Here is a 27144-nt window from a genome sequence, read left to right on the forward strand (position 1 = left end):
GCAGCCTGGCTCCTGAGGCAGTGCCTGGGGACGGCGGCAATGCCACCGCCCGTCCACGATGCACCGCGTTGTGTGGACAGCTGTGTTAAGCCCCTTGGTGAGCTTAGCACCGAAATTAAAGGATGTTTTCCTTGGGTGCTGGCACTTCTGAAGAGCGCCCTGTCTGTGGAGACTTGTGAGCTCCTCAGGGGTCCAGCAGCTTTCCATGCAAAGCTGCATGGTTTGCTCAGAAATATTTTTGACGACATATGGAGAGCTGAGCTTGGTGTGGCTGTGCTATGGGGCACCAGAGTAAGTGTGGAGGTTTCTGGTACGGATCTCTTCAGGGCCTCGGGACTCTTGTCTGCTGTCCACAAGCAGATGGGAAGCTGCACTATTTAAAAAAGAAAGGCAGCGGGAGCAAAGAGTCTTTCTCAACTTGCACACAATTTCACATGGCTTTATTTTAGCATAGTTGCGTTTCTTGTCCAGTCCATATTGCTTTATTTTCTTCCTTATGGGTGCATTTCTTTTCATACCTCTAGCTACATCTAAGTAGTTTTAATTCAAACTTGATGATTGAAATATTTTTATTGCATTTATGTTTTTGAGTGCACCAGTATTTTTGCCTATTCTATTTATTACTCTTTTCATAGCTTTGTTGCAAGACACATGCTTGCTCTGATTTCACCTAGTTCTTCCTACACTCTTAAATTCTTATGTTATATTTTTAATTTTTCAGCTCATACAGTATATTCTACTTCTTGGTAGTGATTGCAAGCATCACTAGTGTCATTTCTTTGCTTTTATTTTTGCTGCTTTCAAAAGTTAAAGCCATGAATGAGATTATTTGAACTAGACATGCTCTGTTTTAACGTTCCCAACACAGGCTCCACAAGAGAATGTGAAAACTTTGGCCTTGTGGAGCTCCTGAGCTCCAGACAGAAACTGGATCTCACTTGGAGAAGGGGAACTGGTGCAAGGTTATCTTGAGCTTTCTGAACTTTTGTTCCGGTGGAAAGGTACTAAATCTTGTTTCAGGGCATTTTTTTCCTAAACTGTGTCTAGAAGGCTACTGGACAGAAAGCTGTAGGTGGCCATCCAGCCTAGCCTCCAAGCACATTGATCTCACTGCTTGTCGCTTTAGCACGGATACCCACCTAACCTGCTTATCCAGAGTTGCCTCTATCTTTCTAGAGGGTCGAAGATCCATTTTTCTCCTTTCTAGCTGCCAGACCCTTGTGCAGCATTCTGGGGAGCACGAGCCTGAAGGAAATGTTTCCACACTAACGCTGGACAAATGATGGGCTGGCCCAATGGCCAGAATCAGGTATCCTCAAGCAACAAGGAGAGTGCTGCATCCTTATATGTTTTCCACATTCAACTATCTGAAACGTCCTCATACGTAGCTTTGGAAGGTGTCCTGTTTGCAATGCCGCAGAGTCAAGGTCCCAATTAGGAGCAGGGACCAACGTAGCCATGGGGAGCAAAACTTCCTGGCTGGTGTCGCTGCCCCGATGGTATGGCTGTTAGCTGTAAAAGCCACTAGGAATTAATCTTCCCTTTCATTCCCGTTTATCGCTCCTGCCCTTTTATGTGATGAGGGTATTAGTGTGGTTGCAATGCAAACCCATTGTGTGGGATCCTGCCTGCTGCTGTCCTTTGACACGAGCCCTCGGTTGCTCCACGCTTTTTCTTTTGGCTTCCAGAAACTCAGCTTCACAAGCTGTAAAGGGTCCGTGTAATGTTTCTATAGAGAAAGCCCAACTGACTGTGTGTAATCTTAAGCCACTTCATTTTCCGGTACTTTACTTTGCATTATCTGCTTTCAGTAGAGAATTGCATGTTTGAGAGACAAAAACCTTAACACTACCAAATAGTTCCTTGCGAGGCTTTTTTGAGGGAGTTGTTCGCAAAGCAAACTTCCTCGCTAGTTTTCACCATTTGGGTCTCTAATGTACCGCAGAGTTGGGGAAACACACAAGATAAGGTCTCTGCAGTGATAGGAATCCTTCACGTTACGTGTGTGCAGCTCTGTTTTGTTTTCACGCATTCATCCGCCCTTCAGACACTATTAGTAATGTGATGGGCTGACCCTGGCTGGACGCCAGGTGCCCACCAAAGCTGCTCTATCACTCCGCTCTTCAACAGGACAGGGGAGAGAAAAATATATCCAAAGGCTTGTGGGTGGAGGTAAGGACAGGGAGAGATCATTTGCCAGTTACCATCATGGGCAAAACAGACTCAACTCGGTGAAATTAGTTTAATTTATTACCAATCAAATCAGAGTAGGAGAGGATAAAAAAAATCCTGAATCTTAAAACACCTTCCCCCCACCCCTCTCATCTCTCTCCATCCACTGTTCCCCAGCAGGGTTTTTTCCTTCTTAAATATGTTATTCCAGAGGCGCTACCACTGTCACTGATGGGCTTTGCCTTGGCCAGCGGCGGACACAGGGGAAGCTTCTGGCAGCTTCTGACAGAAGCCACCCCTGTAGCCCCCCCACTACCAAAACCTTGCCACACAAACCCAATACAAGAACATAAAATTATATGGAGGGGTAGGGCTTTTGCTTTTTTGCCTTTGTTATGTTCAGGCAGAATTGAGGATAGCGAGATGATGCTGAGTCAGAATAATCACGTCTTGTAGCTCGGTTAGGACTAGCACCAAAATAAGCATTGAGACATGACAGGGGGTCTTGAGCAAATGGAAATGATGAAGCTGAGAACACAAATGTGAAGGGTAAAGGGTTCCTATGAACTTCATCGTATTGAAAAAGATTATGTCAAGAGCAGTGTTTAAATTTTTTTGGCTGCATGCTTGCATGGGACAGAATGTAGTTAAAACAATTCCTGTAGAAGCTTCTTCCTAAGCAGGCAGATGTCTGGAGAAATGAATGACTGCCACGGCACCGCAGGCTCATGGCAGGCAAAGCGGAGATGCTCCTCCATGCTGGATCAGGGTCTGGGCTTTTCCACCTGCACAAAGCCAAAGCATTTCCAAACGATTTCAACAGAGCAGTATTGCACAAAGATCAAAAACAGGATTTAAAGTGGCAAACATGATGGGAATACAGTCTTTCAGATTATTTGCAGTGGTTTCCCCCCCCCTCCATCCATTTTAACCGCTTCCTGGCCAGAGTGCAGCGAGAACAAAGCCACGGTCATCTGAAACAATTTTCTAGGTGTTTTGAGAGGTGCTCTTGCAGCATAGATGGAGCATTAATGTCCTGTTGCTTTGACGTGCCTGGGGGATTTATGTTGTGGTGATTCGGTGCTGAGTCAAGCGGGCAATATGCAGTGCTGTGAGAGGCAGTGCTGAGGCTGTCGGAGGAGAGGGCTGGGGCAGCCGGCGGGGGAGGGATGGGGATGCGGCTGCTGCAGAGGGTGGGCTGAGGAACGGAAGCACGGAGCAGAAGTCGGAGGTGGTAGGCCACAGGTAACAGCAGACCTTAACTGGTCTTGTCCTTGTAGCTGTTAACAGTGGTTTTGTACATGCAGTTATGCTGGGTGGTAAATAGGTACTTTGTCTGGTGGCATGACTTCAGTTGCTTACCCTTTTATGGCATCCCCCATGTTAAATATTGCTATAAAAACCCCAAATAGCACTGTGAGTGTTTCACTTTTTGAAAAATGAGCTATTGGCAGTTATTATTGTATCAGTAAGAAGCAACATAAAGGCCAAAGCATTTGACACCTCCTGTGCTTACTGACAACATTAAATTTATGCAAAGAGTGGCCTCCTGTTTAAATGAGCAAATACCTAAATGACTGCCTAACTTATTCATGCTTTTTGCATAAAGTTTTTCTTAGTCATAAGCTCACAAAACACAAGCAAAATAAGTTCTGTTTTATCAGGATTTGGAATTAGTGGCAAGACTGAACTTAAAAAAAAAAAAAATAAATGAAGCTGCTTCATAAAGAGAGGCAAGGAGATTTCTCTGTGTGTACAAGACCTGTAATTTTTGAAAGCATGTCTGCCAGCCCAGTTATATCTCTGTGCTAATAGGATCTCTTGGAGAAGATCTCTATATGGCTGGTATTTCATATTCTGAATGTCAAATTCTGAGTTCTGAAGGGGCTACACATGTGAGATAACCCACCCTTACTTGAGTTTATTTTCTCTATGTTCTGTAAAATTAGGAAAGTAAAAAAATCAAGAGACCCCTCATTAGTTGGCCCAATTGGGATTATCAGCTGTGATGCTTCCAGTGGCAGGGAATAGGAATTGGGTTCCCAGGGCATGCTTTCCAGGCTGATGCTCCTAAGAGGTTTGTCTGAGCAAAGATTCAGGCTTTGACTCGCCATGACTGCTGGTGTCTAGTACAGAGAGGATGCTAAAACAGCCACCCTGAAAATCTGATTTTAAAAGTGATGGAAAAAGAGAACTAATGTTTTGTCTTTCCCCTTCTCAGACAGTGAAAGCGAAGGTGGGGAGGGTACAATTACCATTTGTTGAACATTATTCCTGAAACGCTTCAGAGAAGGTGAGGCTTTCCGAAACAGCTTGCATGATTAATTTGTTTGCTCTGCCCCACTGCTTTCAAATGAAATGTTTCTCCTGCTTGCAGTGTGCGAGGCACACTCATCTCCCCGGCTGTAAGGTGAGCAGCGCTTCGCTGCCTGGATTCTCAGGGCAGCAGCAGGTGATCTTGTCTGAAGGTAAGATGCTCTCCATCACCGTGGGACTGCTGCTGATGTCTCAGAGGCTGCAGCGGGGGTTCCCGGGGGGAAGGTCCCAGCTGCCAGCAGCTGCTCCGGCGCCTTCCTCGCGGAGGGAGGAATGCACATGAAAAAGGAGAAAAACTGTAATGAAATCCATTAACAACTGTTGGGAAGGAAAGAAGCTAGGGAAGATCAATTTTAGTAGAACAAAAACTATTTATACAAAGCCACCTTCTGTGTTGCGGTAACTGATGGCTATGAAGTGGGGTGACCTCTCTTCCTGGGGATGGGAGGGCAATGGAGGTGGGGAGCCCCAGGCTTGCTCCCCGCTCCGCCACAGCACGGAGCTCCCCAGGAACGCTTCCCGGCTGTGGCAGAGGTGCTGGCAGGAGCACTGCCCCGCTGGCTGCCCGGCCGCTGCTCCGACCTCAAGGGGGGGGAGCGCTGTGAAAGCCGGGCTCCCAGTATAGCGGGGGTGTCTGCTTTCAGCGGGGGGGGAAGCACACGGGGGCTTCTTTACTTGTTCATCTCCCCTCAGGCTTAATGGAAAATATTTTTCTCACATCCCTGTCTGTCCATCTGGCTGCTTTGGTGTGGGAGAAAACACATGCTGAAGCCCATACAGTTCCCATGGATTTAATGCAAATACTGAAGAAGAATTTCAGGATTTGGTTAAGTGTGGGGGTTTTTTCTAAAGGTAGGCTAATGTGATCCTCTGTGGTGTGCGATTACATCTTCTGGCAAAGCTTGCTCGGTGAAGCAAATCCCATCTCTGATCTCTGGTTTAGGCTTTTATGCTGGCACCCCTCCCAGTTCAGTAAGTTGACGTAGGCAATGCTGTTTACTATCTTGTCCAGTGTATTTTGTCCAGCATGGAGTCTGGAGGTGCTGAATAGGCTTCTTGCTAACCCTCTGGCTGTCTCAGTAACTGATGTAAAAATGACAGAGGTCACATTCAAAGATTAAAAAAAAAAAAAAAAATAATAATCTTGTCATCCACAAGTTATTGCAGGTGCTGTTAAGTGTTGTGTTCATTTCCCGCTGGCAGAGTGATTTAAAAGGTTATTTTCCAAAGGCAGAGACATACAAATGTTCTGGGAAGTCCTTGTCCAAGTGCTGGTTGGAGTGGTGATGCTCTGCACTCTCTGTCCGTCAGTCCACTCCATCCGCCACCTCCCCTGCACGGGAGGAAGGTGGTAGGTGGGTGGCACACGAGCAGCTGCAAGACTCATCCACTGAAACAAAGGCATCACGGTAGACAAAGGCTTGTCAGTGGTGGTCCATCTCAGCAGCTTTGATTTGGTGTCACGTGCTTTGTTGAGCCGTGGTCCTGTAGAGACTTTCTTGATAATTACAGGGTAAAGCCTCCGTTGCAGATACTGGCTTTCGTGGAGGCTGGTGGAGTGGAGGCACACCGAAGGCTGAGCCTCTGCTTGCTGCCTGTGATTGATTCTTGATGCTTGAGATAGTTTTCATGATGTTGTCATAAGGTATTAAAAAAAATCCCACAACAACCAGCTTGTCACAGCCACACGGAGTGATTAGGGCAAAACCCTTGTGTACTTCAGAGCTTTCAGAGAGCTCCCCCGAGGGCCAGGCACCTCTGGCTTTTGGGGCCACTTCACTCTCAGAACTGTTTGTTGAAAGCGTGCTTGAAAATCAGGGCAGGGTCCAGTTTGTCAGCACCTTTGCGTAAACCTGGCTTTATCACACACTTGAGAGATTTTATCTTTTAACTTTTAAGTAATTACTCTCTAAATTCTTTCAGTCCAGCCTTGTGAACCAAGTTTGGATGAGGCTTTCAGATACGTACCAATCCATCCATGGCAAGTATGTCTAAGGGAGGACAAAGTATCAAAGGACAATATGCTGGGGAGGTGAGCCTGTGTGAACATCATAAGGTCCAACAAGGCCAAACACAGGGTCCTGCACCTGGGTTGGGGCTGTTCCCAGTACCAATGCAGGCTGGGGGATGAAAGGATTGAGAGCAGCCCTGCTGAGAGGGACTTGGGGGTACTGGTGGACATGAGCCAGGAACGTGCACTGGCAGCCCAGGTGGCCAACCGTACTCTGGGCTGCATCAAAAACAGTGTGGCCAGCAGGTCGAGGGAGGTGATTCTGCCCCTCTACTCTGCTCTGGTGAGACCTCACCTGGAGCACTGTGTCCAGCGCTGGAGCCCTCAGCACAAGAAGGACATGGAACTGTTGGAGCGGGTCCAGAGGAGGGCTACAAAAATGATGCAAGGGCTGGAGCACCTCTCCTATGAGGACAGGCTGAGGGAGTTAAGGTTGTTCAGCCTGGAGAAGAGAAGGCTGCGGGGAGACCTGATTGCGGCCTTTCAGTACTTCAAGGGGGCCTATAGGAAAGATGGGGACAATCTTTTTAGCAGGGCCAGCTGTGACAGGACAAGGGGTAATGGTTTTAAACTAAAACAGGATAGGTTTAGACTGGATATAAGGAAGAAATTCAGTGAGGGTAGTGAAACACTGGAATGGGTTGCCCAGGGAGGTAGTAGAGGCCCCATCCCTGGAAACATTCAAGACCAGGATGGATGGGGCTCTGAGCAACCTGACCTGGTTGAAGATGTCTGTGCTCAGTGCAGGGGGGTTGGACTAGATGACCTCTAGGGGTCCCTTCCAACACAAAACATTCTATGATTCTATGATTCTATATAAAACCAGGTCTCATCTCTCACAGGTAGTGTGCAGTCCAGGCAAAAAGCATAAAATCCCAAGACAACAGCAGTAGAAAGAAGCTGGAAACGCATTCTCTTACTGACCTGTTGTTCATCTGCTTCAGGAGCTCTATGAGTTTGAGGTCCCAGCAGCTTCTTTAGGCTGTTTTTTTTCTTTTCTTTTATACCAGTAACATAGGTCAAACTTCAGGCAGGATTGCTGGGTTTTAGGCTAGTGCCACGTGAAGCAGGCGCACAGCCAGCCAGCTCTCTGCTCTGCCCTGTGGGTATTTAGGAGGACAGCATGAGCCTTGCTTGCATTAAGAAATGGTCAACATAATTAACCAACTTTATGTTTATGTTTAGAAGGGGATTAAGGTTGCCCATCTTGTTTTTCCTGCTTTTTAAACCATTTTTCACTGTGAAGGATATAGTGTTAATCAAAGAGACCCAGAATTGCTAGTTGACAGTCTACATCCCATCCCGTTTTTCGTGAAATTAGTCTTCCAGTATTAAACACTGTCTCAGTTCACTGTGGTTAAATAAAAGTTTCCAAGAGTGGTTTCTTTTTCTTTTTTGTATGTGCCTGGTTTTACAAATAAATAAATGCTACGGACATCTTTAGCACTGATTCAATACATAAACGTGCTTCCAACAGTTTCTTGCAGAGCAGTAGCTCTGGTAAGGGAACTTGTATAAATTTGTGCTTGTACAGAGAAAATTACATATTAATAATTACTTTTCATATAATGCAATTTCCTGAATGCAAACAGTTTTATCTGGTATGCCTTTGCTGAGCATGGTGCCCCCAGTCCTGGCAGCAGAACTGGGCTAATTCAGACAGGTCTTGACAGGATCAGAACTCGGAAATGCGAGTCAGCCGTAGGAAGCAGGATGCAGAGCAGTCGTGGCTGGTGATGAAGCAGTGACACGGGGATTCTTCTTCTCAGCTGCTCCATCGCAATGTGTCAACAAATGACAGGAGGATGTCATTCTTTGCCTCTTACATTTGTAAGCTCAAAATGAAATCCTCGAATCGTAAATAGGTTTATATCTTCTGGTGGCTGTTTTTGCCAGTTGGCATGGTGTCGCCTTCCATTTCCAGAATCTCTGTCCCCTAGTGTCCTATAGCCTGGCCAATTATTTTGAGCACACTTTAATCAGATTTGACATTTTTAAAAAAAAAAAAAAATATATATTCCCCTGGGCATTTAGAGTTTAGCAATTTGATTTAGATAATCAGATCTTGTCCATATATCCAAATAATTTAAGAGAGTTTCTCCTGGTTAGCTATGACAATATAGGATAATTGATTTGCATGATTTTTTAACCAAATCTGAAAACATTTGAATGTCGTGAGTCAGAAAGAGCTTTGACCTGTAATTTAATTAAGGAGTGGAATATAGCAAAAGCGGGAGGATGCAGGAGAGGATTAAACAAAAAAGAAAATCCCTGGTCATTCAAGACTTTGCTCCTGTTAAATGGTCTAAAGAGCTCTTGTCATGGGCCATATAAATGGGATAAATTTGAAGATTAGGAAGACTGGAAAATAAAAACTTAGTAATGTGATTTCTTTCTTCATTTTTAATAAAAATGAGCAGACTGCAGGGAAGAATAAAAGGCAAGCTGAAGTCAAAGGAAGCACATTTGTAGCCATCCATGTCCTAATGAGTAGCATTAGGAAACCATATGTAAGTATTTAGCCTTGACTGTAGCAGATTGAATGCATTTGGTCCTGTCTGGACTAAGCAAGCCCAAATCTATCAAGTATTTGGGTGAAAAAACAGTTGGAAATTCTGGTTACGACAAATGGAAACCCAAAAGCGATGCTCAAATCCTTGATAAATGCTGCAAGCAGATGAGGTGAAAATTTCAGTTCCATTATCAGTGCTAATCTGACAGGTGGAAAAAGAAGAAATAAATTTGCAAACATCAGGTGTCCTTACAAAAATGCTTTGCTGAATGTGTAGTAGTTAATAATTACTATAATGTTATAGGCCAACTTCCATAAAAAAAAATTAAGAATTCGCATTATAGTAATACAGAATATTAAACTTAGATTGTATTGGTACACTTTAAATCTTTATAAGGCTTAGACTTGTCTACTCTAAGAAGGGGCTTTAGACACAACAGATATGCTAAATTAAAATCCACATGGCCAGAAGACTTCTGTAACTTGCGTAGATGATGTCTTCCCCTGAGCTAGTCGGGAGCTTTTAGCAGAGATCAGACCGTAAACCCAAATGATCTGCATCCAAGTAAAATACTTCAGTAAGATAGATAGCTCAAAATGAAATACAGCCCTCTTCAGCGGTGGACGCAGTCCGGCGTGTGCTTGTCTTCAGCATGCACAGGAGATACACTAGTACGTCCCAGAGCTGACAAGCTCCCATGCAGAGCAAAAGGTGATGCTTGATTAAGTGCAGTGATGTGTTTAGTCCCTGGATCTCCCATAGATGGAGAGAAGGTGGTGCCATCCAGCACTGGGCTCAGGCAGGTGGGAGGACCTGATGAGGTGCACGTGCCAATGCCATGCAGTGCTACAAATAAAACTGTCAGTGGAAGTAACTCTCTTAAAAAGCTAGTGTGGGAAGAAATAGCAGTGACAAGTTTGACTGTGAAAACTGTAGCTAAAGAAAGTCTAGAATAAACAGTATTATCAAATTGGTTTTCATCAACAGCTAATCCAAATTTAACAAAGATCTCTAGGGCTAAGGCTTCATTATCGCCTAATGCAGGCTGAACACATCTATCTTGGACTAATTGAAGAATTGATGTAACACCTATTTAGAGAAGTAATTTACAAGTGTAACTCTTATCTGTGGGGACAGAGATGTTCATAATTTGCTTGAAGATGTTTGCTTTATATTTGTAAAGATTGAATTTGATACCAAGCTATTAGAGTGGCAGTGACTAAGTCTTGGCATTCTTCACTGGAGAAAGCAACTCTTGGTCCTGTGCTCTCTGAAAACTGAATGTTGTATCCTCTTGTCTCTTAGTTGTGGATGTAATGTAGGAGTGAATGTATGTGTGTTGTAAAAGCCTGTGAGCAAACCAGATTTTTCAGAGTAGCAGCACACTAAGACATCTAATAATCCTGCAATTCCAGAGATACATACTGCACCTTACTGTCCCTGCCAGAGCATACGCTGTGCTCCTTCCTCCTGCATGTTTGTATGGAAAAGATCTCTGAAACTTTCATTCTGTGGTTCTTTGATCCATCCCTCCACTGAATGACAAAACTCTTTTGCCACCTAAACTGCCCTGAGCAATATCTTTGTGGTTTTATGCTTTGAGAGCTAAGGATGTGTGAGAGGGAGGTGAGGGACATCTCAGGTGGATGGTGTACATCCAAAGATCCTGGAAGTTAATGGAATTACTGTGGGGTTACACCAGCGAAAATGAGGTCATCTTCTATACTTTCAAAAGAATTGTGAGTATAGTCTGTGTCCTGGTTATGGCTGGGATAGAGTTAATTTTCTTCCTAATAGCTGGCATAGTGCTGTGTTTTGGAGTTAGGGTGAGAAGAATGTTGATAACACACTGATGGTTTAGTTGTTGCTGAGTAGTGCTTACACCAGTCAAGGACTTTTCAGCTTCCCCTGCTCTGCCAGGTGCACAAGAAGCTGGGAGGGGGCACAGCCAGGACAGCTGACCCCAACTGGCCAAAGGGCTGTTCCAGACCATATGATGTTGTGCTCAGTATAGAAACTGGGGGAGTTGGCCGGGGGGCAGTGATCGCTGCTCGGGACTGGGCATCGGTCAGTGGGTGGTGCGCAATTGCATTGTGCATCACTTGTTTTGTATGTTCTGTATATTCTATTATTCTTATTATTATTGTTATTGTTATTATTATTATTATCCTCTGCTGTTTCATTAAACTGTCTTTACCCATCCCATGGGTTTTACCTTTTTTCCAATTCTCTCCCCCATCCCACTGAGGGGGGGAGTGAGTGAGCGGCTCTGTGGTGTTCAGCTGCCTGCTGGGTTAAACCACAAAAGTCTGCAAGTATTCTGTTTTCATGTGACACTGAAAAATAATGCCTGGATCTTTACATGCTGTAGATGTGGAGAAAAAAAGACAATGAAGCCTTTAAAAAATCAAAATCAAAGAGGATCACAAAGATCCAGAGAGAGAAGGAAAAAAGGAAAAAAAGGGAAAAAATCTATAAACTATGTCATATAAACCACATATATGCAAACGATAAATCTCTGTACATCTGCTGAGCAATGTAAATACTACGAATTTTGGTTTTCACATTTGAGTTTGTGTAAACTAAGTACAGCATGAGCCCTTAAGTAAAATCTAGAGGTGCAAATTGTTAGGGATGAAGTGAGATGGCACAGACAGGCTGTAGCACTCTCCTCTGCTCCAGGCCCAAGATTTCCAAGAGAAGTAAATCATCATTAATGTTCTCGGCTACGTCCGAGCCAACATATACCATGTATTAGACATTTTGCATTAGGCAGCCTACTGATGCTATGTTGCGGTTCCCAAACGTTACCCAGTAAAGGAAGAAAACAGCCTGAGTAATGCCAAGGACCACTGATTCACATGGACTGGAAACTTAAGAGAAGCAGAAAAGGGAGGAGGAATACAGCTGGCCTGGACAACATTGCTCTTGAATATACTTGACCTGTTTTAGTTGAAGTAATTCTGCTTGCCTCTAGCAACAAGCATTTCCTAATGTATTTTACCATTACATGCATCCTTTACTAGTTACTGAATGGTGTGTGTAGGCTGGCTTCCATGCAGTTCTCATTTAGGGCATCCTTTTGACTCTAAATAACTGCCTCAGCACTTTTTTTTTTAAAGGATAGAAGTATGTGGATTTTCAAGATTACTTATGTAATTCCGCAGAGCAAAAAGAGATCACGTTTGAGATCCATCAGCTGTGGTACAGACCCTGGAAGCTACTCTGAGATATGTTTTAGATATTTACGATGTTCTGTCAAAGACCATCTGATTTTGTTTATTGCCACGGAGTCTGGGGCTCTGCTGATATAAAGCAATCCTAAAAAAATTGGCAAGATGCTTAAGACAAATGACTTGTTTCCTTAAGTACTGCTATTAAAGAATAAAATTAGACAAAGTTGTTGCTCATTTACAGCTGTCCTTCCTCAGCTTAATCTTGAGTACGAGATGCAGAGTCTTACTGGGCTGTTACTGTCCCACTGGCACTGCCCCTCAGTTCTCCTGAAAACGTGGCCTTAGTGAAATGCTTCAGAACGAGTTATTTTCAAAAAACGTTTATAAATTCCCTCTAGAAATCTCCCTCTTCTTTTGCTGGCTCATGCTACAAACCCATATGCGTTAATTTGGAAGTGGCGTATCTGCGATTGTTCGTTACTCGAGATAGCCCTTGCTGGTTCCCCAAAAATACAACAGCAAGAACAAGCCCCAGGAGCTGGGGCACCAGTGATGGCTGCCTGGCCCCATGGATGATCCTCAAGCCTGACCTGGTAGGACCTGCTAAAAGAGTGAGATAGGGGCCCTGGGGGATTGCCGGCAAGTCACCAATTAATACTAATTGCATGGGAAATTATTGTAATGCCGCGATGGTTCATCAGGGACCTGGAATGAGTTCATAGCTGTGCTGCGCCCTAGGGCTGCCTGTCCCTTGATGTTTGCTTCTGGAAGCAAACACATTGTTGCTTGCTGCTCCATTCAGTTGCAGGGTTTTAAGATCTGAACTATAATTAATGTGGAGGAATCTGAAAACAGCTACTGTCTATCGTGGAGCTTGGCTTGGGAATATTTGAGTTAAACTGTAAAATTCCAAGTGGTTTCAGCAGGGATCATCACCAGCCCCTCTGGAGCTGGGCCACATGGCTTCTTGTTTTCTGAGAGGAAAGAAAGCAAAGCTGAAGTTAGGTGAAACGTGTGCAATGTGCACACGATAGTCCTTTCCAAACAAGAAAAATACAGACGTCTGATTTTAAAAGGGCTTTCTGCTTTGCCTCTCTGATTTCCAAGGGGAGCTTTGCAGAAAACCGGGATTTAAGATGCTGCTGTCTTCCCCCCTTCCTCGTGACAGCTGTAAACATCTGCTGAGGATGTCATTCATTGTCTCATCCTACAGTCGCTCGTTAAGATCGTGAAGCATCATGCCTCCTTGAAAATTAAACTGGCAACGCTGCGGGGAGGGAGCGAGCAGCCAGCGTGCTCAGAGGCTCTCCGGAGTGCGGTTTCCGAGTGGTGCCAGAGCAGCCCCCGCATCCCTGCTCCGTCCCGGGGATAACGCCTCAGCAGGGAGGGGAGCTTTCCCCGCCGGTTTGGGAGGCTGGGCAGGTGGGATGTGTAAAGCACGCTGCTGTGTCGTCGCACGGCGGTTTCGCCCCTCCGTCCTGCTCTCCAAAAGGCAGTCAGGGCTTCAAGTCATAAATTGCATTTCATGTAACTCCTCCCCATTTCGGCTGCTTGCTCACGCAGCCACCCACGGATCTGAAACAAAAATGTGCGAAGCGAGGCAGGGAGCACTCACACCAGCGCGGATCTCATCTCCCCTCTAGGCGCCGGGATGCCCGTCCTGCGCCCTCTTACTCCTCCTGAGCATAACGAAGCTTTGGCTCATCACAAATACATAAGCGTTTTTTCTCCCATCCGTTCTCATCAGCCTGTACTCCAAGAAGAAGTGAGATAAAAAAAAAAAAAAAAAAAAAAAAAAAGGCTTAAAGAGTTGACGTGGAAGTGACAAAAAAAGAAGTGGAACTTTGCAGTGCTACGTTAAGAGTTGAAGTAGAGTTGGCGATCACATTTCATATGGAAAATTGTGTTTCAGACTTTGATCTACCATATAAATAATGAAAAGGAAAAGAGCGGCCGAGGACAGGGGTCGAGAAACTCCTAGGGCGGCATTAACGGCGAGAGGGAGTTTCATAGCACCTCGCTAACAGCTTCCCCTGGTGTCTTCTGCACAATGCAGAGGGGGTCCGGCACGAGGAGTCCTTGCTAGTCGAAGGTAAGGTTTTTATCTTTACAGTAGCACCGGTAGCGCTTGTTGCGATTCGGCTATTAGTTAAAATACGGGTGGTACGACCGGAGGAGAAGTTGTGAAGTCTGCCGTACTCCTTAGGAGAATAAAGCTTCATGGTGGCATCGTGCTGCAGCTGAAGGTTATTGAAGTTTGTCTGTTCCCCTTTATGCTGGCTTAGTGCGCGTTACCAGTAATGGGAAAATCTGTATGTGTTCCCATCAGAGGAAGAAAGGACCATTTAGTCTCCTTCTCCAGCTTTCCTACTTTTTTTCAGCCAGAAGCCACTACGTATATGCCATATTAAATGGATTTTGCTAATAGAAATACATTACCATATAGCCGTTAGACAAGGTAAATCCTTCTTCCTATTCCCAGAGACAGTTCCCCCACCCTGCAGGTACTCCTTGGGGTAGAAAACATCCTATACAGTGGTAAAAAATTAACATTTGTTCCACACACCTCAGCAGAAAGAAAAATCATTGTTGTGTTTATTTTTTCAGCCTCTTTGTAGTAACTGAGATTACACAGACTCTGCTCAACAGATTTTATGGTGGTGTGCAGATACTTCTGTGTTCTTACTCCTTAGATGATATTTTTAGTAGTTTTTAAATTACTATTATTTTTCTGGTTTTAAAGTAAAGGTTTGTTTTGCCTGAGCACTTCTGCAGGTCTTTTGCTGTTCTTACTGCCACCTGTCCCTTGTAATTGTTAACTATATTTTTGAGAGTGTGTGCTGCTATTTGGGGATGATAACGAACGTGGTCTTGAAAGTGCATGCCTTGGAGCTGCAGCCGCTGGTCGTTCTGTCTGCCCAGGGTGACGTGCTTTTGGGGTGAATGGGCTCAGCTGCGGTGGGGACCCCCCGACACAACTCCAGATCTGGAGCTCTTAATGTCACAAGTGGCATTGAAAGATACTGGGGAGTTTTTTTCTTGATTTTTTTCTAAGGTGGAGGGGGGTGTGTGTAAAAAAGAGGAAAGTATGATTTGTGTGCTGAAGATCTTTACTCTTTTCTGCCAGTGCAGCACCGTTCGTTGCATGAAATTCTGGTGAACACAGCTTGTACCTCCTGTTTGCCCGATGGCACGTAGCAGCCCCAGAGGACACACGCTGCTTTTGTGCTCCTGTTGGGTTATAATCCTTAGGGAGCAACTGTTTCAGAGAATAAACACATTGCCTTGCAGGAGAAACTCTGGAAAACATCCTGCTCGTGACAGTGGCAGCCGCTGCCCGTCACGCTGGACATCCCTCTGCCAAAACCAGAGGGGCTTTGCTGGCCAGCCAGCCAAAGGCCAGCAAGCTGTGTAACTGCAAGGCCATCGGCACAGCGGGCCAGCGAGTGAGGATGGCCGGAGGAAATAACGTTTGTCCCCGGGGGAGTGCGAGGCTGCTCACCGCTCGCTCAAAAGGGGGTGCCTGGGTTTATCCTGGCCATCGGCACGCAGGTTTGCGGCATCCCCTTCGTGCAGGCGTGTCAGCCCTGCTCGCCCGAACGCAGCCTCCCAGGCTGCTCGGCGGTGGGGCCGTGTCGGGCACCGGGCGGGCAGGTAATGAGCCCGTTCACCCCCTCCATGGGGGCTTTTGCCGTGTGCCCCTCCTCGCTGAGGGAGGGGGCTCCTCGGCCGGGCAGTGGGGCTGGAGGGGTGGTGCTGGAGCCCGCATCCTGCCGCTTGGACACCAGCGTTTTAACGATGCCCTTCCAGGCAACACCTGCTACAGTAAAGAAGGACATTATAAAGTAATAATAAGCATATTTAGACCTGTTCACGTTTTGGGTTTTTTTTTCCTATCAAATGAGAGATATTTATGGTCATTACCTCCAGGAGAGAGAGAAGTGAGACCCTAGATTACATTCTGTGCGTCTGAATTATTTTCTTGCGCTTGTCAGGGACCAGCAAGCGTGGAAATCCCAAATCAGAGCTTCCTACACAAGCAAAAAAATGGAACCAGAATAATTAAAGGGGTTGCAATTCAGACCTGTTTTTCAGTGGATGCTTTACTGTAGGCACTCTTACCGGGAAATAAAAATATATGTGGATAAATGTAGTTCTGCGTTAAATCAAACTTGGTGATTTGTCATTGTGAATACACTGGCTCAGACTGGCGTAGAGCCTGTTACTTCATTTCTGCTGCTGTGTTTTAACTGACAAAGTTTCATTCGCTGTTAGTTTAAAAAAGTGGGGCAAATACATCTCCCACACATAAAATTATCCTGCTTAAAGTTCATTTGCTAAATGCTGTGTGCCTCATTTATACAGTGACTCTTATAACCCATTTCCTCCAGAGAATATGACACTAAGCAGGCAGAGTCAATTTAGAATAGATAGCTTTTGCTTACACAGTCAACTTTCTTCTATTGTATATGTTTCTGTAAACAAAAAGACGCAGCAGAGTTTGTGGTGGACGTAAGCACAGGCAGGGCCATTGCGGTAACTTTTTAACCGGCACTTCATCATTTTTTTCAGCACAGAAGCTTTTGCTTCCTCACTGGGAGAGCCTGTATGAAGACCTGCGTGGACGGTGCGGTAAGGTAAGGAATACCGCCACCGAGAGCTGGGGTTTTTAAGTTCTTCTTCCGAATTTTGCATTGCTATGAAGTTCCCATGTGAGAAATTGCTTCACTCTGCATCTGATTTCTTCTCAGAGGGGCTTGCATATGGTGGTCCTTCTTTGTTCAGTAATAACAAATGAGAAAAATTAACTGTTTACTATGTAGATGGTAATATGTCTTAAATGATGTTGAATTTCACTGTTGTATGAAGTTTTATACGTGTCCTCTTTCTCTCCCGCAAGCCTCAAACAGTCCCATTGGGGAAAGGATCGTGCTGTGTGTACCTCTTGGTGCAGCAGGTCCCTGTGCCGCATCACTTGCACTTCATTCAACTTTGAAGTGTTAAATAAAAACAGAAGAGTCTGGCGTGTTTTCTCATTCCCAGAAATACCATCACTTTGTGGCCTTCCCCTGCCAGCTTTAGTGTCACCTTTCCTTCTCAGCTTCACTTCTCTCACCTCCTGCTGGGTAGCAGCCTCCCATCATCTCCGCACCCCTTCAGGCGTGGTGCGCCCAAGGCTTTTATCTGCAGGCAGACTGATGATCAGCAAACAGCATCATTCTGACCTCCTCTCCTAGTTCCTACGTCTGCCGTGCTCTACTCTACCTCACACACCGAGTGAACAAATAAACGGTCAATAAATGAAGAATCTGTTGGAAATGCCATGGCTGGAAATCGTGTAGCTCTTCTGATTTGGGGACCTAAAAAAGAGGCTTTTCTGCAATGCTAGGCAGATTACACAGCCCACATGGATATTATGAAGTCCAGCAATGTTAGTATAGTATAGCTGCGCTGCTGGTTTCCTTAATCTGCTTGTTTAGAGACACACAGAATATTCATCTTAATCATCTGTTTCCGCTGCATAGTAGGTACAGGAGGAAATACCACAGAGAGCTCTGTCACTGAGAAAATGCATCATTTGAATGTGCAATGTAAATATTTTAACTAACCAAATGTAAACACTTTAGGATGGGAAAAGACTGTCGCAGTCAAAAACAAGCTGACATAAGAGTGACCCTGTATAGATGAGATACAAAATTGTGTTCACACATTTTGGTAATCAAAACAGAGCCCTTAACGAATTGCCTAGTGTGAAAGGAATTACAAACACAAATATGCCTGACACAAGATGATCGGAAGTCACTGCTATATTAACATTAGAAGGAAGGACTTTCAGGATTCCTGGGGATCCAAGGTCCATGGGAGGGATGATGTGAGATGAGAGAGATGAGATGATGAGAGGTGTGAGATGGTAAGAGCTAGAGAGAGGCTGACGAGCCTGGAGGAGAATCTAAACTGTAAGTGTGCTCTGAATATCCATGCTTCTTCATGCCTCTGGCTATGACTTGTGTTCACTGTGCCAGGACAGTTAATTCAGAAGTTTCCAAGGGCTGGAGGATGGTAGAGGCATCAAAGATGCCAGATACTGCAAGAAGCGCCACAGCAAGACGTGGTGTGGGTTTTTCAGTTGGTGGATTCAAAGGAAAGCAGAGTTCTTAGGGACCTCAGAGTAGTTGCTCATTACACTGGCTTCATAAGTGCTTGAAGACTTACGGTGAAGTGGTACTTGGTAGAAACCAGACATGGGATTTAACTTCTGGTGCTGAATGTGTCCCTGAAAAATAGTGCTATAGCTAGCATAGGATACAGAATCCTCCAGATTGCACTTGACTTCATTGTGCGGTAGATGCTAAGAAGCAGAGACCCTAAATGGTCTTGGGGCGTTCATCAGATTGCTCAGCAGAAGAAAAATCTGGAGATTATTTCACTGGCTACATGTTCTGGCCTGTTGACGGTTAATATCAGAAGAGGAAGAAACACCGTGGAGGATTTGACTAGACTCCATGGATTGCAAGAAACTAGTTAGATCTTATTTCTGTAGGCACAGGTCTATGTAAGTGCCCAAGCAAGTAAGTTTTCATTACTGGAGTAGCTGGGGGACTTTTTAAAGTTGATTTTTTGCTTGTATTACCAACAATGGGTAAAGTATTAACATCTGCCTCACATTTGCTATTTCTTTGTTCTAACAGCTGGAAATTTACATTTACACATAGGCCTCAGAGCTAAAAATGTCATTCCCTAGGTTAAAAGCCCATACTGATTTTTGTCATTCTCCTTGTTAGGAAAGGAGAACTGGAAACACAGGGAAAAGACAAACGGGAAGGGTAGCCCCTGGATGATAAATGCTTTCAGTTGGAGCACAGATTAATCACAGGTCGCGCAGCCTAAGAGTGTCATTGCCTGCCATTGCCACAGCAATTCAGCTGCAGCCAAATGAGCAAATCTACTACAAGTAAAAATTATCCAAAGAAAGCAGAAGAAACCAAATACTTCAGTCATCAGTAAAGAGAAAACTACAATAACATTTCTTTCAGTATAGAGGAAATTAAGAGCCTTTTTTGTGTGGATGAGAAGTGTTTTGCATAGGTGAGAATAACTTTGACATTATCCTTGAATAAAACTTCTGTTGCTAGAAAATCAGTCATTTTATACAATAACTTCATATAACTATTCTCTCGAATGTAGATAATCCAAATCTTTACCTCCCAGACAGGTATCATAGAATCATAGAATGTTTTGGATTGGAAGGGACCCCTAGAAGTCATCTAGTCCAACCCCCCTGCAGTGAGCAGGGACACCGCTAACTAGATCAGGTTGCTCAGAGACCCATCCAACGTGGCCTTGAATGTTTCCAGGGATGGGGCCTCCACTACCCCTCTGGGCAACCTGTTCCAGTGTTTCACCACCCTCATTGTAAAGAATTTCTTCCTTATATCCAGTCTAAACCTACCCTGGTTTAGTTTAAAACCATTACCCCTTGTCCTGTCACAGCTGGCCCTGCTAAAAAGATTGTCCCCGTCTTTCCTATAGGCCCCCTTTAGGTACTGAAAGGCTGCAATCAGGTCTCCCCGCAGCCTTCTCTTCTCCAGGCTGAACAACCTTAACTCCCTCAGCCTGTCCTCATAGGAGAGGTGCTCCAGCCCCCGGATCATTTTTGTGGCCCTCCTCTGGACCCGCTCCAACACTTCCATGTCCTTCTTGTGCTGAGGGCTCCAGAGCTGGACGCAGTGCTCCAGGTGAGGTCTCACCAGAGCAGAGTAGAGGGGCAGAATCACCTCCCTCAACGTGTTGGCCATGCTTCTCTTGATGCAGCCCAGGACACAGTTGGCCTTCTGGGCTGCCAGCGCACATTGCCGGCTCATGTCCAGCTTTTCATCCAAAGCTGTCATATGTCAACTTTCATGGGAAAGCATGAACACATTCAAAAGAAGGAACTTCATTTTTTCCCTTTAGGACCAGGAAGCTCATATACTTTTGCTAAAGTGCTTTATTGTGTGCTTCCCCACCCCAAAAATAAAAAAAAAATATCTAAAATGTCTTGTTTTAGCACAGCAGAAAACTTAGGAACAGGTTACTTTGTAGTGCTGAACTCATAGCATTGTTTTTCTAAAAGAAAATTGCATTTTTGAAGAAGGGTTTTAGATGGCTGATGAGCGACAGGGAATTTAAGAGGAGGGAAGAGAAGTGCAGTTGAAAAATGTTTGGAATGATAGTGTAAACCTCAGGGAGAAAGGGAATTAGATAAAAGAATCTGTGAGAGTGGGAATAATAATGTAAAGGGGAACAGACTGTGCTGGTGAGATCTTTTGGCCTAGGGTTTGAAAAGAATTCAGAATATGATCTGCAATCCTTGTCTGTCTTTGGGAGGGGGAATGGGAGTTTTTCCATTTACGGTAAAGTGGAGCGATAATGTCATTGCCCCAGCTGTTAAAATATTTAAAAATCTACTTCAAACTGATTATTTATTGCAGTGTTAAAGTATAGACCTTTGTGGTCAGAAGGAAGAGGGAAATTGGAATCGATCCCAAAAAGTGGGGTGAAAGCATAATTTATGCATCCCTGAGAGGAGATGGGACCACTAGTCCAGTCCGGCTCATTCTCACTCATTTTGGTAAGAGACTGGTTTTCAGGAAACCTCTTTGGATATAGCTAGAAGTGAACAAATCTCAAGGTTCAAATCTGCAGGGAGAACTTGGAAGCCTCCATCAAAGCCAGGGATAAACAGGATGCATATTTTGAGTCCAAAAGTGCCATTTGAGGGTGGCTTTGCAAAAGCGCGAGGACCATGGCATCCCAAGCATCTCTGGCATACACTTGAGACCTGACTCGTGTAAGGCAGTGTTTCTGTGGAAGGTAAATGGGCTACATGGGAGGTCCCATGCCCACAACTGCTTCAGAAGCTGCTTTTCCATCATGATACAGAGTAATCTGTGATCTTTGCCTACTTAGTCACTTCTATGTAATACAGCCTTTGAATTCATATCTACATAACACCTATTCCAGATCATAGAATCATAGAATCCTAGGTTGGAAGGGACCTCAAGGATCATCTAGTGCAACCTTTCTAGGTCAGAGCCCAGTCTAGACAAGATGGCCCAGCACCCTGTCCAGCTGAGTCTTAAAAGTGTCCCATGTGGCAGAGTCAACCACTTCCCTGGGGAGATTATTCCAATGGTTGACTGTAACTATGAACAGCAACAACTTTCAGTGTTAGGTAAATCTGTCTGAGATTAATTAATACTTGCGCTGATGTAGACCGCCAGTAGCCTTAGACAATCCGCTATCATCAGACTAACTTGGTTTCTCAGTTCTGCTCTTGTGGCACAGCCAGTTCCATTTCAGTGTATGTCAATTAAGGAGAGTGTGCTCTAATAATATTTTACATTTACACAGCACCTCTCATCCCAGAGTACTGTATAAATCATGTATATTCAACACCACTGACCTTTCACAGTCCCTGGAGAGCAGGAGAGCAACTGTTTTACAGAAGCAATACAAATGATAGGAATTTTTTCTTTATAATACTGGGGGGAACCCATTAGTTACAGAATGAATTATATGTTCCCTAGGCTACAGCTTCAGTTTTTAAAGACCTGTATTGAAAATTTCCTCAGGATAAGGTGCATGATCCTACATTTTGTGTATACCATGAACAAAGAGCTAATCCATCTTTCCAAGACCAGGCCCCTGGAAATATTTCACTCTTGCCTCTAAATGAACATAGAAGTATCGCTACCTCTATACCTTGGCTGTCATTTTATCTGTAAATTGTCACCTCTTCCTGCAGGATCTGCCCAAAATCCTAGAGTCTGCGTTCCCCCCTCAGCTGCTGAGGATCCTCCCATCTCAATATGGGAGGTACAGCAAAATAGATACATCAGAAAACCTATTTAATTGCTTTTGAGGGACTCGAATGTAACTGATCTTCTGGAGTATCAAGCTGAAGAAATTCAGCATGGCTATGCATTGGGCCAGCATGTGCAGAGGAGAGATGAGCAAAGCCAAAGGAAATAGGAGGAGGAGGAGGAGGAGGAGGAGGGTGGCGATGAATTAATCTTCCTGGCATTCAACACCCCTTCTCGTAAACATTAAGAGGACGATCCAAAGCCTACGGAGATCAGTTAGCGTCTGTCCCTGCAGCACTGCAGCTGTGGGGAAGGGCAGTGGTCGGTGAGGGAGCGTGCGAGGTCCTCGGCCTGCCGGGCATCCTTCTTGCGACGTGCAGAGGCTCAGCTTATGTGCAAGACTGCCTTGGTGGGGCCAGATTCCCTCTGTTTACTTTAGGAAAAAACTCCAGGGGAGCTGCTTTCCTTGTTTTTAAAGAAGAAAATAGATATGCAGCCAGTTCTAGCACAGTATTTGCCAAACCAGCCGTTCTGGAGGTTAATTTGGGCCTTATTTAATCTGTTGTTTTAAACAGAAGGACAGCAACATTTCTATTTTAGTTGTACAATTCAGCAAATGGATTACAAAACCGCAGTTAACTGTGAATGCCATGGATGGTAACTCAGTTAATAGTAGATTAAAAGAATCTTTAGGTTTTCAGTGCATTGTTTTGCCATTTATCTCTCTTTGTAGCTTGTCTGGGTTTAATGTCGTTTATTCCATTTAGGAGCATTACTGAGACAAACCCCATTAAAGCAGGCATTACAGTCCTTGTTTTGATTAGCACTCAAGGCCACTAGATAATGATGCTTAAAAAAAAAAGTATTTTGTGTTTCTCTCATGGTCATTAGCACTCTGATCACCACCAACTTTCCTACCACAGTGTAAGTCATCTTTTTTTTTTCTGTCTTTAAATCCCAGAGCCAATTATGAATTCCTTTAATATGGTCTGTGACATTTGAACTGTAACATTTATCTCAAAAATAACAATTCCTGCTCTTTCAGCGCTCATGCTTGCAAGAAATCAGATCTTCGTATGTAAGACTTGTGGTCAAAAACTATCATTACTAGCTAGTATTTTGCCAAGCTATTTTATCGGGGTGATTTTCTTGCCTTTTATTTTGTGGCGAGGCTTTCTAGACATTCAGACACGTACACGCTCTCAAACAACACCCTGAGCAGAGAAAGGCATTTGCTCCACTCCTATGAAGACAGCAAGCAATATAGGACCGTTTCAGTCCCGGACTGATAACGGGCAATTAAAATAATTTCCTCACATAACGTTTAAACCAGTGACATGTAATTCTAGGACAAAGCCTCTCAGCACCTCTTTCCAACACTCGCCTGCACTCAGAGGATGAGCAGCTGCTATTACATGCTAATGTCTTCTGAGGGTGAATGGCCATTTTAGGACATGTTATTAACTCTGTGCAAATGGGTGCATTTTCCATCCTAGTGTACAGAGTTGACCTGACATGCTGGTCCCTTTACAGGTTTTAGTTTTGTTAACCAAAAAGAAAAACAAAAAAAAATTGTGAGTTTGACAAGTTGAGCTTGGCATAGAATCATAGAATTGTTTAGGTTGGAAAAGACCTTTAAGATCATCAAGTCCAACCATTAACCTAATGCTGCCATCCCACCACTAAACCATGTCCCAAACTACCTTGTCTGCCCGTCTTTTAAATATCTCCAGGGACGGGGCTCCACCACTTACCCGGGCAGCCCGTTCCAATGCTTAACAACCCTTTCAGTGAAAAAATTTTTCCTAATGTCCAACCTAAACCTGCCCTGGTGCAACTTGAGGCCATTTCTTTTTGTCCTATCGCCCGTTACCTGGGAGAAAAGACCGACCCCCACCTCACTACGGCCTCCTGTCAGGCAGTTGTAGAGGGCGATAAGGTCTCCCCTCAGCCTCCTCTTCTCCAGGCTAAACAGCCCCAGTTCCCTCAGCCACTCCTCATCAGACTTGTGCTCCAGACCCCTCACCAGCTTTGTGGCTCTCCTCTGGACACGCTCCAGCAACACAACATCTTTCTTGTAGTGAGGGGCCCAAAACTGAACACAGTATTTGAGGTGCGGCCTCACCAGCACCGAGTACAGGGGCACGAACACTTCCCTGCTCCTGCTGGCCACACTATTCCTGATACAAGCCAGGATGCTCTTGGCCTTCTTGGCCACCTGGGCACACTGCTGGCTCATATTCATCTTGAAGGATGGGGAATGTCCATCTGTAATTACATGCTCCAGCCATAACGACCAGACCCCTGACCTTACAGGCACGTGAGGTTGCAGGTCTCTTAAGGGCAGGCATCTGGCCAGGACAATTAACATTTCTAACCACACAGCTGACTCATTTTACCAGTATTGCTGCATTTTACCTACTGACCAAAGCCACCCTGTGTGTTCACTAGCTTGCCCGCTCCAGGTGCAAGAGCCCAGCAGCCTCCTGAGGTCCTTTGAGCTGCTCATCAAAGCCTCAGAGCAGGCTGAACGCTTGTTTTCATGAACAAATTTAGAGAGAGAGAGATAAAAATTGCCGCTTTTTTTTTTTCTTTCTGCCTCCTGAAGAGGGGAAAAAAATGTGTGCCCAGGAAAAGCGTGGCATATGGAGCTTTATTCTAGGCTTGCTTTGGCTTTTAACTCACCTGTGTTACTCCTGGCAGCATGTTTCTGGCTGTGGCCATGATCCCCTGGCCCCTGCTCCGGTGTGTGTGGGATGAGTGGCCAGGATTGCCAAATTTAAAAAATGTTAGTAATTTTTGACGGGCTGTTTCTCCATTCTTTCCACTAATATAACCCTTGTGAGCACAGAAGCCCTTTCTGCCCTTTTATCGTATCGCAGCCCGAGCCACCTAACCTGTACTCCTTCGGTTTGGGTGGGTTTTGATGAATTTTGTTCACTGAGCATCCAGTTCTACTCTGTTCTTACTAATTTGTTTTGTCTAGCTTTGCTCAGAGTAGATAACTAATGCAGTAGTTCAAATACCATCATGTTAATGCTCTATACCAGGGATGGAAACCCTGTCTCAGCAGCAGTTACAGATGAACCAGGCTGAAGAACGAGCTTCAGACTGGAGTAACACTGGCTTCAGTATGCAACCAGGCCCCACACTAACGTGATTTGGCCTGTTATTATTTTTACCTGGATAGTTGCTGCAGTTATATGAAAAGCCGTTTCCCAGTTTCTAAACAACAGAAGTGAACCAGATCTCTGGAAGATATTATCTTAATAAAATCCATTTAAAAATATGTAAATCCTCACTTGTGAATTCCTGATAAACGGAGAATAAATTCCCGCAGTTCCTTATTTATTTAATTTATATGCCATTATAACTGTGAGTGAGGCTTTACAAAACCACAGGGGCACAATCTTTGCCCTAAAGAGATTGTAGCTGGAATTAGACACAACATATAACCGATGGCTTCAATAGACAAAGCAGGATTAAACCAAATAAAAATTACTCATGTTGTGTATATTGTATACATTCTAAACTTGTGATAATACAATTATTTGGAAAAGACCTGTTTGTCACCCCTGAATGTGGTGATTAATAACAAAGCTCTGGAATAAAGCCATCATTAGTGTTCGCTGGTTTAAACAAGAAAACTTGAGAGACTAATGACTAATCATTGCTTTCCTAAGGGCGTTTTAATTGAAAAGCTGGATTTAATGGAGGCAATATTCAGTGGCATATTTGATGTGCTAGATGCTGTGGCCTCTGAGGATCTGGACTCCGTTTTTAGACCCTTCTTCTAAGCTAATGACATTAAGTTTGTCTTCTGTGTTTTATTACACGATGAAGGTAGAACCTCTTGGAGGCTTTGTCAGACTTTCACGCTTTCTTCACCCTTCATTGTGGGTACACAGTGGATAATAAGATTTCTCTGAATTTTAAGTAAAGGAATGTCTTACTCCATACATGTAGAGCTCTTTTTCTACTGTGTAGTTACACGTACCTGTGTAATATTTTGTTTCTGGGAATAAGCCATAACTGCGCGGTACGTCATTGTTTGAGTGTTCCTCAGCAGAAGAGGCTACCGTCCCCCTGTAAATACTGCACGTACTTGTATTGAATCCTCAGGCTTTGTTTTGACATTTGAATACCTGGGCCTTTTGTTTAACAGGACTTTGGATAACGAACTGAGGTTTGGCCACTGTTTCCAGAGGTTTGTGAAACTAGAGCTCAGCTCATCTGCTCTCCGGAAGAGAGGAGCGGGTAACACGCCGGCGGTGGCCACTGTTTCCAGAGGTTTGTGAAACTAGAGCTCAGCTCATCTGCTCTCCGGAAGAGAGGAGCGGGTAACACGCTGGCGGTGGGAGCAACCCAGGCTGGGCAAGGGGCATGGGGCTGGAAACATCCCCACCTCCTTGGCCCTTTTGGCGATGAGGATTGGCATTTTTCTCCCCAGCAATTTGCTCAGATAGGGAGGGGGTTAGCGTAGCTGCTCACCTACCCCACAGGACTCCGGCGTGGCTAATTAGTCAATATTTGTGCAGCTCTGTGAAAACGCTTCAGAAGTGCCAATTATGAATTATAATTATCTTGTGAAGATGATTGGGAGTCCACATTTGTATGTTGATTCAGGCCATGGGATTCAGGCCTTTCAAATAACAGCTCTTATTTAAATGCCTTCCTATTCCTTATCTCTTGTTGTGGGGGTTTTTTTTAAGGATGATGAGAAACATTAGTTTACCCTCAGGAAAGACCAGGTCTGACTGTTTTTAATAATGAGTTATGTACTTAGTCACAGTAGGTAAATTTACAAACCAAGCAGGACACGCTCAGAGATCGATTCTGTCTGTTCAGCAGATGGTTTTACACAATAGGCATCAGGACAAGCCTGCTGAGACTTTAAAACAAATACTTCTAAGTAACATCGCCATAAGCCTGTTAATACAGTGGCAATTCCTGCTTTAAACTCTGCAGAGCTCCTACTTTATTTATATCCCATCTATTTGCTGAAGTATAATAGATTTACTCTGGGAAGAGACTAAATCTCAGCAGATTTACACTGAAGGCTGACATTTAAGTTTCAACTTACTTTCACAAAATAGTAACTAATGCTTAGC

General features: G+C 44.5%; 1 protein-coding gene across 1 annotated transcript in view; it reads left to right on the top strand.

The window, feature by feature from the left end:
- PAG1 (phosphoprotein membrane anchor with glycosphingolipid microdomains 1) overlaps positions 1-27144 on the top strand; it is a 96333-nt gene that overhangs the window by 34814 nt on the left and 34375 nt on the right. Inside the window, exon 3 of the mRNA XM_009634470.2 lies at positions 16761-16825. The gene's annotated coding sequence lies outside the window, so the exon portion shown is untranslated. The remainder of the gene's footprint in view (positions 1-16760; positions 16826-27144) is intronic.

Source organism: Egretta garzetta, unplaced genomic scaffold (assembly GCF_000687185.1).
Source record: "Egretta garzetta isolate BGI_Z169 unplaced genomic scaffold, ASM68718v1 scaffold251, whole genome shotgun sequence".
Lineage (NCBI taxonomy): Eukaryota > Metazoa > Chordata > Aves > Pelecaniformes > Ardeidae > Egretta > Egretta garzetta.